The 17,970-nt window shown below is 39.5% G+C and overlaps 1 long non-coding RNA gene across 1 annotated transcript in view; it reads left to right on the top strand.

The window, feature by feature from the left end:
• The window catches only part of LOC124629479, a 40,354-nt gene extending 30,931 nt beyond the window's left edge, over positions 1 to 9,423 (top strand). The window contains exon 3 of the long non-coding RNA XR_006984297.1: positions 8,455 to 9,423. This is a non-coding gene — a long non-coding RNA (uncharacterized LOC124629479). The remainder of the gene's footprint in view (positions 1 to 8,454) is intronic.
• The last annotated feature ends 8,547 nt before the right edge of the window (positions 9,424 to 17,970 follow it).

Here is a 17,970-nt window from a genome sequence, read left to right as displayed (position 1 = left end):
GTGGACGTCCTATGGCTGAGATGATAATGTAAAAACAATGACAGTAGACCTATACCGTATGATCAACGAGGCGTGAGTTTTTTTAATAATTCAAAAGTAAAATTATAGGTGAACCCTACTTACCTTATTAGTCGTCAAATCATTATATAATATAGCTCCTCGCCCAATATTTCAATTGACTGGTATAGTTTATTTGCTTCCCAAACGCAGCTGCTAGTTTTTAGTTTTTATAACACCCTTAATTTTGAACTGCCTCGTTGGTCTAGCTGTCGCAAGTGCGGCTGCTGAGCACGAGGTCTCGGGTTCGCTTTGTGGGTTTTTGAAGACTTTCACAAAGCAGCCCGGACCCTGGAAGCTGGTGATTAATACACCCGTGCATCGGAGAGCACGTAAATGTCAGTCCTGCGCCTGATCTCTTACCGGTCGTGTCGGATTGCCGTCCCATCGGGTTATGAGAGTGAAGGAATAGGGAGTGCACCTGTGTCTGCGCAAATGCTCGTGCACTATAATATGTCCTGCGTAGTTGGCTAATCTCCTTACATGAGAACAGCCGCCGTAGCCGATAATCGGCTAGGAGGACATCATCATCAATTTTGAACCTTACCTAATATAATATAATAGTCGCGAAAATATTTAATTGTTGGCAAGTTATTTTATTTGTTACAAACATTTAGTCGACTTTTAAGTTATTATCAAATCAAATCAAATCTCTTTATTTTCAGGCTGCATAGGCCCATCTAGACACACGGCAGTGTGTCCGCCAAGTTCGAGCAAAAAAAGCGACACACCGGCCGTGGGTTATATTACACGAACCATTTCGGGCCAAATTCGACCCCCCTATAACTTAAAATCTATTTTATTTACGCATATCAAATTTCTAGTATCTGTTGAGACCCTCTCACTTATCTAAAACACAAAATTTCATTAATATACCTAGTGTAGGTCTTGAGATATTGACGTCAAAAAATCGCTATTTTTACTATACACTCACTGACTGACTGACTGACTCACTCATCAAAAACCTAGACCACTTCCAATGGTCGTATTGACTTGAAAGGAGATTGGGCAAGAATGTATGCAGTTTGGTCCAAATGTCCACCACGAACGAGACCTATATGATTAAATAGTCCACTTAATTTAGAGTAACTTTTACTAAGAAAGTAAAAAAAAACAATGCCAAAAAAAAGTTACAGCCAAAAATGTATTCGTAATTTTCGATAGTTTTTGTATGTTATCATTATTATTTTTTATTTTATTCCACTTCCATTTCTGCACTTTATCTTAAACTTAGATGTGTAAGACACATTTGCACATAAAAACAACCCATTTTTTTTTGCCCGATGGATGTACCAACCAATCACTAACCAATTGAGGCGCCAGAAGTGCTTGAAGTTGCTAGTTCGATGTAACTGGTGGTGTCTTCTCTCTAATAATGAACAATTCTATTTTGTCAGAAGTTACAGAAAGTATGAAAATCGAACATCACGAAAAGTAATTGAAAAAATGAAATTGCAAAAATCTATAAAATGTTTTTATTTGATTTTGCTATAACTTTTTTCTGGCATTATATATTTTTTTACTTTCATAACAAAAAATGTTCTATATTTAACGGCCTATCTAGCCATATAGGTCTCATTCGTGGTGGACATTTGGACCGGAATCGCCCACTGTCCTTTGGCATGGAGGCAGGTTTTTATGTCAAGGTAAAGGGAAAAATCTGAAAATGGCCAAGTGTGAGTCAGTTTCAAAATAATGAAGGTGTACATTTATACCCGGTGTAAATTTATACCCCTAAGGAACTAAAACGAACTAAATTTATCTATATTTATTTTATATAATATATCTTCGAATGGTCGTACCGATCTGAAATTCGTTACAAAGGTTTGTATTTAGTCAAAGTAAAATAAAAATCTGAAAACGGCCAAGTGTGAGTCACTTTCGAAAATAACGAATGTCTAACTTTGATCCACGAACATAATATATGATAACATGTCTTGTCAGTCAGTTGGTAAATCTAGTCCATTTAGTTAATCTAGTTCATTTCTTTGTAAGAAGCATAGTGCATATTCAAAAATCTGAAAGATAGTATAAATGAGACATTTCCTTAACCACTCACTTTTTAATGATGTTACTTGGCAAGTTTTAATAGAAAATTATATACTTGATTCATTGCGTTTAGTAGGTTTATAACAAGGTGTGTGAAAACTTGCCAAGTAATATCATTAAAAAGTAACTATGTATTTTTAACTGAGGTACCTATGTGTATGGAACTTGGTACTTATTCAGATCTCACTTCTTTTATAGGCGAAGCATTCCCATATTATCGAACTTGGCAGCCTTTCACATTTTTGTTTTGGGTGGTAGATATATACCTTAAAGACTAACATACATAATATATTATACAAACATTGTTAGTACATAAAAAAACTTAAATCTATGTTAGTAACACTTCCCTACGCACTATGTCACTCTGTGTGGTTCTGTGGCACTTGTCCGCGGAAGCGATGGAACACCACGCCCTGTGGCCAGAAGTTCTCGTCCAACACGAGGTGCAGGAAACACGTCGGTACTCGCACCACGAACGCCTTGAAGTTGGCGTTATGGCGCGACTCCAGCAGCTGCACTCTCGGGGCGTACCTCAGCTTCTGGCGCACGTACTCCGCGATGTCCTCCGCCTTAGTGGTGTAGTAGTGCAGGCGGGAGATGTACACCGGGGTGTTCGGCTTAGCAGCACAGATTATTGTGTTTGGCTCCACAGGAGCCTTGCCACAGCGGTTCTTGTTGGCTCGCTGACGGCGCTTCCTCCTTTGCACCATCACGAACCCATTATCATCATCCCGATCCGGTCCCTTTACGGGCACGGGCTTCATTTTTGCACCAGTTGTGCTTCCGGCGACGCTGGCATATTCTCGACGAACGCCGTTAGGTTTCGCCGAGGCTGCAGAAACGAGCAGCTGATCGAGCGGTCGAGTGGCGGCGAGCGGAGGAGCCGCAGGGACGGGAGCGGGACAGCGGGGCGCCCGAGGCGCGCACTGTGCCGACTCATCATTCGGCGGTGACAGCGGCGACGGCGACAAAACTGCTGACGCGAAACTTGCACCCGATACATCGAGGCACGCTCCGCGCCGCGTGTTCACGTTGCACGATGCATCCACAGGTGACCTAGTTACCGTTACCGATTTACGCAACTCGTTAACTTCGCTGCGCAAACTGGCGACGGTATTTTGGGATGCATCCAGCTGCTTCTGCACATCCGCTAAGCTAGCCTTAAGAAAGACTATGTCTTTCAGCAGGCACGTAACGTGGACGTGGTCGAATGTCACGGGAGGGAGCTTACTCAGATCCTTCGCCACAAACGTCGGCACGTCGTCAGTGTCGGTCTCTTTAAGTAGCGTGATGATGTCTTGTATACTCTTCTTTGTCCCATCACGCCGGCGGGACACCATCTGGTCGCTCTTGTTGAGCAACCGGTACAGCAGCTGCTTTGCAGCAGCGACGTCATCCTCTCTGAAGTTCGACGCGCGGGTTTGGACAGCGGACACCTCGTCCATCACGTCCAGCTTCTGCTGCAGGAACGCCAACAGCTCATTCGCCACAAGTTGTTCACTCATGGCGACTGTAATCTCTAGCAACTATTAGTCACTCGGATAATAATTAGCTATTGCTAATTACTCAATAGTTCTTATAACTTATTAATCAATATTGCTTATTGAGTAATAAGCAGTAGCTAATTATTTTCCGAGCATTGTAGATGGTTTGTCGCAGTTGATGCGGAATACTAACAATACTTCTAAGTGTTTCAAGCAAATGAAGTAAGCTTTGTTCTTATGTGTTTTAGGTGATCATTCCACGACAACGGACTGTCCATTCTTTATCACATATATTTAAAATATTTAAAATTTCGTAGAAAGAATATGTTGATATTTTTTCAAATTTTTAAAACTATGGTTCAAAAGTATGTCAACAAAAAATATTATGGTACTGGGAGACTTCAATGCTAAAATTGGCCAACCAAAAATTGATGAATATTTAATAATGAAAAAGTATGGTTATGGTAGCAGAAATGATAGAGGTTCCAGACTTATAGAATTTGCCTATGAAAATAATTTAGCAATATTAAACACTTTTTTCAAAAAGAAACCCAGTAAAGGTGGACTTGGAGATCACCAAATGGCTTAGTAAAAAATGAAGTAGACTACATATTAACTAATCTCCAAAGATATACCGAAGATATGCAAGTAATAAATGCAAATTATCCTAGTGACCATAGAATGGTGAGAGCGACATTAAAGTTGCAACCTGATAAAAAAAGCCGAATATCTTATGGGAAAAATACAAATAATACTTTGAAAAATGATAAGGAGATACACGCCTATAAGGAGTCCCTTCACGACAGTTTAGAACATCTCATTGCTTGCCAACAGAGCCACACAGTCCAACAAATTCACGATGAAATCGTATCTGCAATTAATAACAGTCTGAAAAAAGCTCAGGAATCTCTAAAGCTCAGAAATAAAGAGTCTATTTTATCAACTAACACAAAAAAGTTGATTTCGAGACGAAAAGAGTTGCAAAAAATCAAACCAAAAACAAGAAGTAGGAAAAACGAATTAAAAGCTCTGTATAAGCTTATAAGCTTATACAGAGCTTTTACAGCAAACGCATAAAATCCGATTATAATACCCATCGTCAAAGGACTTTTGAAAACCATGTAACACAGACTCGAAGTTTAAAGAGAGCTTACAAAGAATTGACTTCCCACAAAAAGTGGATTGAGGGGCTTGAAGCATCAAATAAAACAACTTACAATAGAAATGAAATACTCCAAGTAGCTACAAGTTTTTACAGAGATTTGTACATGTCCAAAAAACAAGAGTCTGCCCTAACTTTATCAAAAGAAACATCATCAAAGATCCAAGACATAGATGTGGAAGAGGTAGCCAAGGCAATCAGTAAATTAAAGTCAGATAAAAGTCCAGGACCAGATAAAATAACAAATGAAGCTCTGAAATTGGCACATCCCACCTTAGTAATCCTTTTGACACAGCTCTTTAACTTGGTATTGAAAACAGCGACTACACCGAAACAATGGTCAGACTCAGATATAATTTTATTATACAAGAAAGGTGATCCAAATTATATAGGAAACTATCGTCCAATAAGCCTGCTACCTACAATATATAAATTATTTGCATCAATTTTGGAAAAAAGAATCAGAAACACTATTGAACAGCACCAACCTATAGAACAGGCAGGGTTCAGAAGAGGTTTCTCTACTGTGGATCACATCCACTCAATCGAAATGCTAATAGAAAAGTATCAAGAATTCCAAAGGCCGCTCTACCTCGTGTATATTGACTACCAGAAAGCTTTCGATTCCGTGTACCACCACTCAATATGGGAATCTCTACAATCGCAAAATATTGAAACTGAATATCTGAAGGTTCTACAAAGTATCTATATGAATTGTAGCAGCAGAGTAAGACTAGAGACGACAGGACCTAGCTATTAAAAGAGGAGTCAGACAGGGCGACCCTCTATCACCAACAATTTTTATAGCACTGCTGCAATGGGTCATCGGAAGTCTGGACTGGGGTAGAATCGGCTTAAATATAGAAAACCAGTACATTAGTCACTTGAGATTTGCCGACGATATTGTCTTAGTATCCGAAAATACAATAGAATTGCAATCGATGATAAATGCTCTACACGCGGCGAGCCAAAAGGTTGGCTTGGAAATAAATCGTAGCAAAACAAACATAATGACGAACAACGACAAGACTCCAGTTTACCTAGGAAATGAAATGCTAGATTATGTTGACACTTACATATATCTGGGCAAACAAATGTCATTTAACAAGCAGAGAATCGAACAAGAAGTAGAAAGGAGAGTTGCAAATGCATGGAAGAAGTTTTGGAGTTTTAAAGAAATTATGAAAAGTGAAATGCCAACCAAGATTAAACAGATAGTCATGGATACCTGTATTCTCCCATCTTTAACGTACGCCAGCCAAACATGGATATTTACAAATAGAGTAGAAATGAAAATTAGAACCTGTCAAAGGAGTATGGAGAGAAGCTTATTAAAAGTTAAAAAAAATCCAAAAAATACCACATCAAATGATTAGAAAAAAGACAAAAGTCACAGATGCGCTATGTCACAGCAAGAAGCTGAAGTGGCGTTGGGCCGGCCACATAGCCCGTCTGACAGACGATCGCTGGACTAAACGATTAACTTCCTGGCTGGGACCATCGGGCACAAGAAAGAGAGGAAGACCAATTACTCGATGGGCAGACGACATAGTGCAAGTGGCTGGCGAGCAATGGATGAACGTGGCAGGCCACAGGGACACTTGGCATTCTCTAGAGGAGGCCTTCACCTCTAACTAACGGGGGGTTCTTACTTTTTTAGCTCAAAAATATAGTATACTTCAAACATTCGTATTTAAGCATGTTTTTCTAGTTTAATTGTTAATTCTGTACACAGTAAGAAATAAAAGGCTTTTTTATTTTTTATTTTATTTTTATTTTATTTTATTTATTTATGGTTCAAAAGTTACACTGGTGGGGAGGGGGGCACATTGTTTTCAACTTTCGGAGCGATTATTTCCGATAATATTAATATTATCAAAAAATTATATGAGTGAAATCCCATTCATCTTTAAAATACATTTACATTAAATACCTATTTAACTACATATCACACGATAGGGTTGGAATGAAAAATAAAAATAAAACTGACTTCCAAAAACACTAAAAAGCAATTTATATTTTTTGTAAGAAAGTTTTTTTATTTTCAGCTTTTTTTGTGTAACGAATAGATCCACATAACTGGAAAGTTCTCATTAATACGAATAATATAAGCCCAAACACGAGGTAGTTTTCATTTTCAATTGTCGAGTTCCCTCGACCTTCTCTGGTCTCCATCATCAGGTCAGTTATAAACATTCACTGTTGCAAAGGTCTCTTCAATACGAATAATGTAAGCTTAAACACAAGGTAGTTTACATATTCAGCTGTCGAGCTCCCTTGACCTTCTCTGGTCTTCATCATCAGGTCAGCTCCAAACCTCCTCCTTTTTGGGAAGTCGGTTAAAAATGGCAAAGTGTACGTCTTATTCGTGAAAAAACTGTGATCCACAATAAAACAATTAATGTAAATATTTAGGTGCCGTTGCCGCGGCAACTTACCACTATAACTCTGCAGGCTCGCAGCCTGGCCGTGGAATGACTTCGGGCGGCTCCTCTCAATGTGTCCGCAGTCCGCAGGCCGCACTGTTCTAAAGCAATACCAATGTTACGGGCATTTTGATAAGTCAGGGCATTATTAATTATGGCAGGTCTGTATTCATAATGCTCGACTCAATTGGGAAATGTGATTAAAACAGCATGATTAATCACTTCCCGGGCGTTATGAATAATGCCCACCTTGTCCTGGCCAAAGTAATAAATTAGGAGAACTCTAGTGTTTTTGTTCATTAAATAAAATGAAACTGGCAAAATTGTCATGAAAGCTAACAAAAAATAACCTATTGAAACTAGTAGTTAACAATGTAACAACATCACTAGTTACCTACTTTTATTTGGATAAAAAGAATACCCAAGTACAATAGTTTAAAAAATATTATACCGAATATCTAATAAATAAAGACTGTGAAAAAAAAGTTGTTAAGTCTATAGGATTATTTATTCTTGCAAGATGAGCTTTGGTGACATTTGGATTTGCAATGAAGGTTTGCTTTCTTGCATGTACAACGTTTTGAATTGCAGTCACTACTGAGTTATAATGCTGAAAGCTTTGTCCATCAAAATGAGTCTCCTCGAGCACCTCTTCGAAACAAACTTAACTAGGTATCTGAATCACTGACTTATTACATGGACCACAGGCCGTCGGACATGATTAATAATGGCCGGTCAAAATGATAAATTAATCACTTTGCCCATCGCTCTCGGACATTATTAATTATGGCCGGTCCTTATGTCCTGTTGTGTCCTGTAATGTCCAGTTGATCACGTTGCCCGTAACACCAACACTCACCATATCGTTTCTATATGGTCTGCACTTTTGTATGTCGCTTGCTGAGTTCCCTGAAAGTTCCATTGTTTTGTAAAAAAGAGACTATTTTTAAAAATATGATCTCTTTGTAATTACCCAGTGAAATATGTTTTACATTAAAGTAAATAAATAATTGTGACTTTAAAGAATTACAAAAATGTCAGAATCATGAAATGGAATGTCTTGCGTCAATTAAGTGAATCGACAAATGCTTGGTGAAGAGTAGCAGCCATTTTCTTTGCCAGCACATGCGAAATTATAAAACAATCGATTAAACGTTAGGTTACATCATTATAACTATCAGCTATGAACTGCCAGGGTAGTCATCATAACGCAAAAGCAGTATATTGTAATATGTGAACAGTCGTATGAACTGATGGTGCTTGTTTATTGTTGCAGGTGAGTGCGGCCCCGCGGGCGCCACGTGCATGACTCTATCATGCTGGACTGCCTCTGGTAAGTCCTGTGCTGTCCGCGTCTCACTTGACCCTGACTTGTTTTCCTTTCTCATTAACACTTTGTTCATGATCTTCAAAAAGTTCATGTGCAATCCAGTTGAATGGCGAAGTATTTATAAACAAGTAATAATGTCCCATAGGACCTAAAATACATATTTAAAAAGCGAGAGTATTAGAGATAGGTCGGGAATAACTCCTTCAATAACTCAATATTTTTTCTTGAGTAAACAAAAATATCAATCGGCGAAATTAATCGTTACTTTTTTTTAACAAACAGTCTGTTATTATATTAACACACAGTCTGTTAGACTCATGGTTAACATAGTTGCGAAAAGGATCGGAAGATGATGATGGCTACCATCATAGCAAGCTATTTATTCGGTTGTATTATGAGTAACTACTGGGGTAGCGTGGCTGTCCGATGCCCGGGCCATGAGACAATTTCGACTGTATTGTGTTGAGGTGCATTTACTAATCCTTGAAAAATTGTGGGCATATCAATCAGATATGGCTGAAAATTCTGATTTTGGTTTTCAGGCCAACAATCGTAAATACCAACTTCACTACAACCAATGTACAGAACCGATTTTAATTCATTAGTGCGCCCGGTGCGAGACTCTTGATTATGGCCAAGGAAAAAAATACGCGAACGAAGCGAACGTATATTTTTCTCGGTTCAAGATCTGAAAAAGAAGTCGGGAATTGAAAAGGGTCGAGGGGAGCTAGATGCGTCTCTAGCTGATGTAGCGCCCGTGTGCATTCATTACGCAGGCGACTCCTAAGTATTGAAAGAACGTTTGTGGTACCTACATATCTAGAAGGGGTCCACCCTTTATATATTGTTTTGAATTGCACTCTAGGAGTAGGGCAAACAAGACTACGTGGAGTCGGTTTTGCAGCGATTCGTTTTCGTCACTAAATTCAATTTTTAATACAATTTTTTCTTTTAATTGAATGTTATAAATAGCAATATGCTTAATTAAATGAATACAAATTAAATACTATATATATTATATACCATTGTAGCGGGACCTACACTAATTGTTGACGCATCAATATTGTTCATACTGTACTTGCATTGTGTTCGCCTCCTCAGTTGTCCCGTATATCGCACTACCAACGCACGCTACTAAATATTGTGACTGTACCAAATCGTATGTAACCTAATTGGAGTCAGAAAATAAAAGTGTATTAATTAGTATTCGGTTTATTTACTTATCTCTGAACACGACACCCCACCATCTAAATTGGTGACCCCGACGTGATATGAACACGCAACCTTCTGATCTGGAGTCATAAGTAGAGATAATAAAGTATTTTGTATTCGGTTGCCCGACCGACAAGTTAAAGTTTCTATAGATCGTCTGAAACCAGCGTACATGTTAATAGAGGATGAATCGCAATCTAAAGCAGTTGATAATAGTAATAGGGATGCCGTTTGTCGAAAAGTTACGAAAAAAGTAACAATTCAAACGGACGAACCCGATAGTAAAGTTTATACTACGCGAACTGGTCGAGTAAGTCATTCCTCCCCTTTTTTTAAAAAAAAAATTTTGACAAAAGATTTTTTTACAAAAAAATATATTCTTATCCAGTTACTATATAATCCAAGAAGTGCTTACAATGTTCACAAACAATATTATTAAATTACAGTCTCGACAAAAATTTGCTTACAGTATACATTTATACAATAACAACTTTGAAACAAGATGCTTGACGGGTTGTGCGATAAGCGCATGTTTGTCTCAGTACTACTGGCTTTGTACCTAATGGCTTAGTGATTAAAAGATACACCTCTCGTGCCTGAGAGTGCAGGTTCAAACTTATGTTCATTATTACAAAGTAAATATCAAATACAGAGTAGAAAAAAATCTATCTTCAAAAAGGATAAAACTTTCTAAAAAAAAAAAAAAAAATCTTAAACTAAGTACAAAATGTTCTTAACCTTTGTGTTATACTCTGTTCTCCTCTCTTGGAGTCATTGTGGCCGGCCGGTACCAACAATACAAACTATGCAGAATGTCCTACGATCGAAAAACAAAATATAACACAATACGTCCTGTAACTGCCTTAAATCTATGTAATACACTACTCATATTCGTCTATTACAGTTGCGGAGCACTTCTAGAGAGTCCGTCTTGACATTTAATGTGATTACATACATAATAGGTAACATGAAATATACATAATCTAAGTATATTATATACGAAATACATTAAAGGTAGTTATCATGCCGGGTTACTCTGCTATACATATTAAAAAATAAAATTACACGCTTGGCCTACTCGTACGAATGACCAAGAGTCTTCAGTATCCGACATGATGACGCCATAAAAAATATACATTCACTACTGTTTAACATTCACTACACATTCACACAAATATAATATCACTTGAGAGAACGAGGGTTTTTGATCAGCATAAATTTAGATGGTGGGGTGTCGTGTTCAGAGATAAGTAAATAAACCGAATACTAATTAATACACTTTTATTTTCTGACTCCAATTAGGTTACATACGATTTGGTACAGTCACAATATTTAGTAGCGTGCGTTGGTAGTGCGATATACGGGACAACTGAGGAGGCGAACACAATGCAAGTACAGTATGAACAATATTGATGCGTCAACAATTAGTGTAGGTCCCGCTACATCATTTTGGAGTCAGAAAATAAAAGTGTATTAATTAGTATTCGGTTTATTTACTTATCTCTGAACACGACACCCCACCATCTAAACCATCTTCATAGTACGCCAACTAAGATTGTACCAAATAATAGTTTCTCAAAATAAACATTATGCTAAGCGAAACAATGCGGAACTTTTATGCCAAAAGCAATTATGCGAAATAAAATTCTGTCATCTTACAAGTACACAACTGTTAATTCGGGCATATAAATATTCGGTCAAAAGTTGTCTATAAAGTTTTTTAAAAAATCCAATACTTTTCAAGTTATTGGCAATTGAAAATTCGCAATTTTTTCCCGTTTTTCATCGTTTTTTTGCAAATATCTCCAAAAATATACGTTTTATCGAAAATTTTATAAAGAACAAAATTGTAGCAGGTAAAACAACAAACAATTTGTTTTTTTTATAAAGTGTCCTAAGTGCAATATTAAGCTAGATATTAAAGAACAAAGCCGTTTTTTATTTTGTCTGAAATTTAATCGTTGTGGTGAATGCCATGTAGCGGCGAGCAGATGCATTTTATACATTCTAATACAGATGGGTTTTGTAGTGCTTGAAATAAGCTTTAAGATGAGCACTATTAAAAGTCTTTTGCACGTAAAATAAGTGAGCTGTATTGCAAAAAAGGGGAGCATCCAATTTGTGTGCCATTTCCACCAAAATTAAAATTTATCGTATTCCGCCTAGGATTAACTTTATTATGAAGAGTTTGATAGAGGGTATCAGTTTGGTTGCTTCAGGGCACACATTTTTCAAAAAAGTCACGAGAAACAAAAAGAACAAAATTTCAAATTAAAAAAAAAGAAAACACTTTTTTTTCATAATATCTTAAAAATTATGACAGATACGTATAAAAGTGATAAAAAAATTAGGTATTTTTCTAAAACAATTTGGTTTGTTTGTTTTTTCTGTCGAACAAAAATTGACGGAGATATGATTGTTTTTAAAGAGCGCGTGGCAGCGCAATCACAGCCTCTCTTAAGCTTTTTAACCCTTCACCGTTTTATAAAAAGGTTCTTTACTATATATTGCAATGATGGATGTTGTATTGTAGCTCTCTTAATTACTTTTACAATGGTTTTTTTATAAATTGTGATAGCATGAAAATTGAAGGAGTTATGGTCCAAAAACTAAACTTAACTGAAAATTTCGGAGTGTCAATATTTGGAGCAATGTGAAAGTAGGCAGTATAATAAAGACCCACAACTGTTGTAATGTGTCACCGGAAAATAATAAAATTCGTAAATTGATCAACTTACTAAAATAATAGATGGCATAAACTACGTCGATAAAATTTGAGACAAAATAAAAAACGGCTTTGATCTTTAATATCTACCTTAATATTGCACTTAGAACACTTTATATATAAAAAAAAAAAAACAAATTGTTCGTTGTTTTACCTGCTACAATTTTGTTCTTATAAATTTTTCGATAAAACGTATATTTTTGGAGATATTTGCAAAAAACCGATGAAAAACGTGAAAAAATTGCCAATTTTCAATTGCCGATAACTTGAAAAGCATTGGATTTTTTAAAAACTTTATAGACAACTTTTGCTTATAATTAGGTCTTCTATCGATATCCGAGGTTATTTTGCAAAAAAAAGTCTCCCCTGAGAAGGGGTGGCAACCACCTCCAAGGGGGGGTAGCGGAGTTCAAATCATTTTCACTTTTGAAGTTAAGGGTAAGATGAACCTAATTCCAAAATTTCATGCAAATCGGTTCACAGTAAAAAAAGTCGGAGATGAGACCGTATTTTTCGCTTCAATGACTGCACTAAATGGTTAAAGCTACATAGAAACCATGTATGACGGAAATGTTCTCCTTAAAATATTGTTAAACATATCTCACGACAGCATATGTCTATCTTCTATAGTTGATTCACAATAACACATGTAAGTCTCGATAGCTTAGCCGTTTGGAGCTTTCTGATTATATTTGTCTACTCTTACGTTCATAACACTCTCACTTATCCCTAATGTAAAAATGTTAACATTACTACCTATTCATTAAAAAAAGAATCTTATAAATCGGTAACGAAATACAAAAGTTATACATGAAATACCATAATAAGCCATTGCGCGTGAATAGAAGGAACCCAACTAGAACTACATGAGCAGGTACATAGGGAACCCCGGAGTATTTTTATTTTTGGTCAATTTCAAAAAGGAGGTCAATCAACTGCTTTAGTGCAGTTTTGATCTGTACAAATCGTCATCAGCCCTTAATGCCACATTAGCTAACGTTTTTCAGGTTAGAATTTTAAAGTATACTAAAACCGAGTCCAGTACAGATTTTTGTTGTTGTCGAGTCTGGGTGGATGATTTAATTACTTTACCGGACAGACCAAACCAGACTGCAATATCAGTGAGAAATAATATTCAATTACGACTCAACTTAGTATTGGCGGAATGCCCCAAATGCTTCAATCGTAATTGAGTCGTGATTGGATATCAGTTGGATGAATCGTGTGTCGCTTAAGGACATCATTCATTTCGTACCCAAAACTGAAAGTGCCGGCCAGAGAAAAAAAATAGTAGATTCTTGTAGAGAATAATGCCCTGAAGATTTTATACTATTACAAGAATCGTCTACAGTTAACCCCTAGGCTGCTATTTGACTCAGGGACCATTTTGGTTACCCATTGAAAGGGTTTTTGATAGGGTTTTGACAAAGTGTTGTTTTAGAACCAATTTCATATTTGTTACACTTTTTTACGAAAACCCTTATCAATGGATAACCTCTTTCAAACCCTTACGATTTGATACCTGTGTATTCAAAAACCCATTCTTAATGGGTTACACTTTTTTGTCGTAAGACGTTTTGAACGGGTTACCCCTTCAACGACTGTAACACAGTAACCCATTGGGACTACAAATATTGTAATTTTATATCTCGTGCCTTTACTTTAAAGTTCTAAACTACAATACGGCCGTTGTGTCTTGGCGAGTCTGAACATAGGCTCTGCGAACTTTAGCGCATCAGATCGTCGCTTGAGCTGCTGAGGAGTCCGTCTGTCACACATCACCTGGCACTAAAGATAAAGAGATGCGTCCGAGACATCAGAGAGGAGGGCAGAGACGTGAAATTCTTCTGGCTGAGGGCCCACGTGGGATCTCCAGGGAATGAAAGAGCGGACCAGCTGGCCAAGGAGGACAGAAAATACAGCGGATTACAATGTACTCCGCTGTATTTTCAAAGTTCTCGTATCGTATCAGAATGTGGCAAGCGCGATATGAATCCTGCAGCACAGGAGCGGTCACAAAAGTGTTCTTTCCAAATGTCCTTGCGGCAAAAAGAAGACTTAAAGAAGCTGTCCTTACACCGACACACATCCAGATCCTAAGCGGGCATGGAGGATTCTCAGCGTATCTCCACAGATTCCAACTCAAAAACAGTCCCTCGTGCGTCTGTGACCCCAGCTGCGATGAAACAGTCTGGCACCTGCTTTTCGAGTGTCCAAGGTTCTGCCACGACAGAATGGAACCCGAATACACGATCGAAACCGAGTCAGTCCACAGTCCACACGATCATGGGGAAACCGGCTACTAGGAAACCATTAAACTAGCCATAGTCGCAGCTGCGGCCAACAAAACGGACCCTACACTACACTCGCTACGACCACCACACCTACAACCATACACACCACCACCATACAACCACATTTAACGTCAACAACAACACAGACAAGAACCACTCAACCGACAACCACAACACAATCGACAACAACACTAACAACAACCACTCAACCGATAACCACACAAACTACAACCATACACGAAACATCTACAGAACAGACACCTACAGAACTGACAACCAGACAAACGACTATCATACAATCAACACACACAGAATTAACAACCACACAAAGGACCTACTAACACCAACTCACAACCAGCGGAAACACAGAAATCACCCACCAGTCAACAGTCAGCTCCAAGTACCATGCCCATCGCACAGCTTCTGGCATTCGGAGGAGACGGAGTGCCAGGCATAAGACTGCGTGGAGTCGCCTTGTTTATGAACAGGGAAGCGGAAAAAATAGGCATAAGCTTCTGCCTGGGCTCGAGTCGAGCTGGAGCTCGAATAACCATTGCACCAGGCCTCGCCGCCCCGTTCAACGGTTGCACCACCAAGACAACCAAAAAAGGCAGCAAGTACCATGCACTGCCTCAATTGAAAGTAGCCTCTCACCGATGCCGACTATTGCGATTCAAATGCAAGACGATCGCAATACTCGAGTGGAGAGAGGAGACTCCTTTCATTCAGGTGTGCTCACTTCTGCAAAAGATCGCAGAGGCAGAAGAAGAAGAAGCGCCACCCACGGCTCGCACCATAAGCGTCGACGCGATGGCAGTTGAATAGAAAAGGGGTGACGTCGCAGACCGCTTCGGCTGTTTAAAAGCCTCGGAACACCATGAGGTGGTAGTATACGAGGACAGAGGGGAAACCTTGAATTTCCTTTAAGTCCGCGGAAACCCTACAGCGCTGCGGGTTGTTCGAAAGAGATACCGCGGCCCTGGCACATGAAAGGCCTACGACGGAACACGACGGTTTTTAGTCAGTAAGAGTCTGACACTCCCTCGCCGCTGCTAACCCACAGCATTTGATGATTTTTGACGTCGTTAAAAAAAAAAAAAAACAGCCAGCGTCCAACTGCGCAAAGCAGGTCTGAGAGAGCCAGCCCCTCTAGGGGGGGGGGGGGGGGGGCAAGCCGGGGCCCATGCCCCGGGCGGCAAATTCAGGGGGCGGCAAAATCAGGCAGCTGCCTGATTTTAACCATAATAGTTACCTACAGGGCTGTCTTAACCTATGGTGCAGCGTGTGCGAATAACCCGGGCGCCTCGGTCTCAGGGGCGCCGCCGGACGCCCACCGCCAGGAAATTTCGATGAAATTACACCCGTAGTTTCAAAAAAAGTCGCCTTCGCTTTGTTTAATTGATCATTTTGATTATTTTTCACTTTTAACATCCTCCAACTAAGTGAAAAAATTCTCGCTCGCTACGCTCGCGGCTAAATGGCTATTTATGTACTGTTTTTCAGATGGTTTTTTATTTTTATTGACGCACCGAATCAACGAACGCAAATGGCACTCGCTCTAATCACGGTTTCTTTTTATTTGTACATAATTCCTTGTTTCATTTTGTGAGTCTTCAAACAAATAACTTAAAAAAGTTCGCGCTCGCTACGCACGCGGCTACTTGTTCCTTGACAATGTAGGTACTTTTGTGTCGTAAACTCAAAAAATTTGGCGCTCGCTTCGCTCGCGCAATATTACATAACCATTACCGGTTTACCTTGTTGACTCCATAAATCAAATCCACGCTGTATTACCTTTTATAAGTCAAATGTAGCAAAAAGATATTTATGGAGTCCTCAAAAACAAAAAAGTTTGCGCTTCCGATTGCTTGTTACTTTATTATAGCGCTTTTTAAAACTTATTAACTTTTTGTGTACCTACATTAATCTGTCTCGACTTTCATAAATTAATCTGGCCTACTGTTTGAGCCTACAATGATTTGGACATTTTTTTTAAGCCCTTTACCTACCAAAAAAGTGACTTTCTTTGGTGAAAATAAACATAATTAGGTAGGCAGGCGGGGCGGCATTTTTCAGTATTTGCCCCGCCTAAAAAAAATTGAAGATCCGGGGCTGGAGAGAGCCCAGCAAAAACCGCAAAGGAGCAAAGGAATATCACCAGCAAAGAGGAGCACGCTCGTGCGCGGAATCGCCTTAAAGCTATCGGTTCTTTCCTGAGCACCATTCTCATCGGTCAGTCGCAAATCACCAACAGCGAAACAGGAATCAGCAGTGGAGCGGTTTTTCCGAAAAAAGCCCAAAGAGCCCGAGTCGCCGAAGCCTAAGCCTACAAGAGCGGACAAGGGGCAGGTCGCCCACCGACTCTCGCGATGTGTTTGGCATCACGGACCATGTCAAAAACGCTTTCCTGGAATACGTTGCACTTGTAAGGGCCACAAAGGAGGTAAACCTTAGAAATTGCAACAAGATCATGCTGACCTTCCGTCGAGAAAATGAGGGTCTGCTCCGGGTATTACTGAAGGACGCAGAGGCGGCGGTAGACGACAACGCCAACTCCCAAGTCATTGCAGGGGAAATGACGGGGTCGTACATGGCCGCCTACAGCGCAAAGAGCGGTTTCGTGGCCCTGGACGAAGAGGCAACGGAGCGAACCGGCAAAATAAAATTCCTGACGCCACACGATGACCCGATAGTGGTTACCGCCAAATGTACCAAAATCATGCTGGAGGATAGTATCCTTGAAATGGCACAGACCGTTTCTGGGACCTCAGACACCTCAGCATCGATGGAAGCTTGGGCGGTACCCAATATCAGATGGGTAAATGGGGTGCCGGGGTGCGGCAAAACTACCTGGGTAGTGAAACACTTCGACGAGAGGAGGGATGTCGTAGCCACCATGACAACTGAAGCGGCCAAAGATCTAAGAGGAAAGCTTGCGCACCAATTGGGCGATAGAGCGAAGACAAAGGTGCGCACTATGGCCTCAATTTTAGCCATCGGGTTCAATCCAAATGAGAAATGTCACCGTTTGACGGTAGACGAAGCTTTCATGAACCACTTTGGGGCCATAGTCATGGCAGTAAAGTTGTCTGGTGCAAGCGAGGTGGTCCTCATCGGAGACGTGAATCAGCTACCATATTGTGACAGGGAAAATCTTTTCCCATTAAAGTATACCCGTCCATATCTGGTGGCTGGCATCACACAGGAGCTGCTCTGCACCCACCGTAACCC

Source organism: Helicoverpa zea, chromosome 4, assembly GCF_022581195.2.
Source record: "Helicoverpa zea isolate HzStark_Cry1AcR chromosome 4, ilHelZeax1.1, whole genome shotgun sequence".
In the NCBI taxonomy this organism is placed as follows: Eukaryota; Metazoa; Arthropoda; class Insecta; order Lepidoptera; family Noctuidae; genus Helicoverpa; species Helicoverpa zea.
Note: the sequence above shows the minus strand (reverse complement) of the source record. Positions and strands in the feature narration are given on the sequence as shown.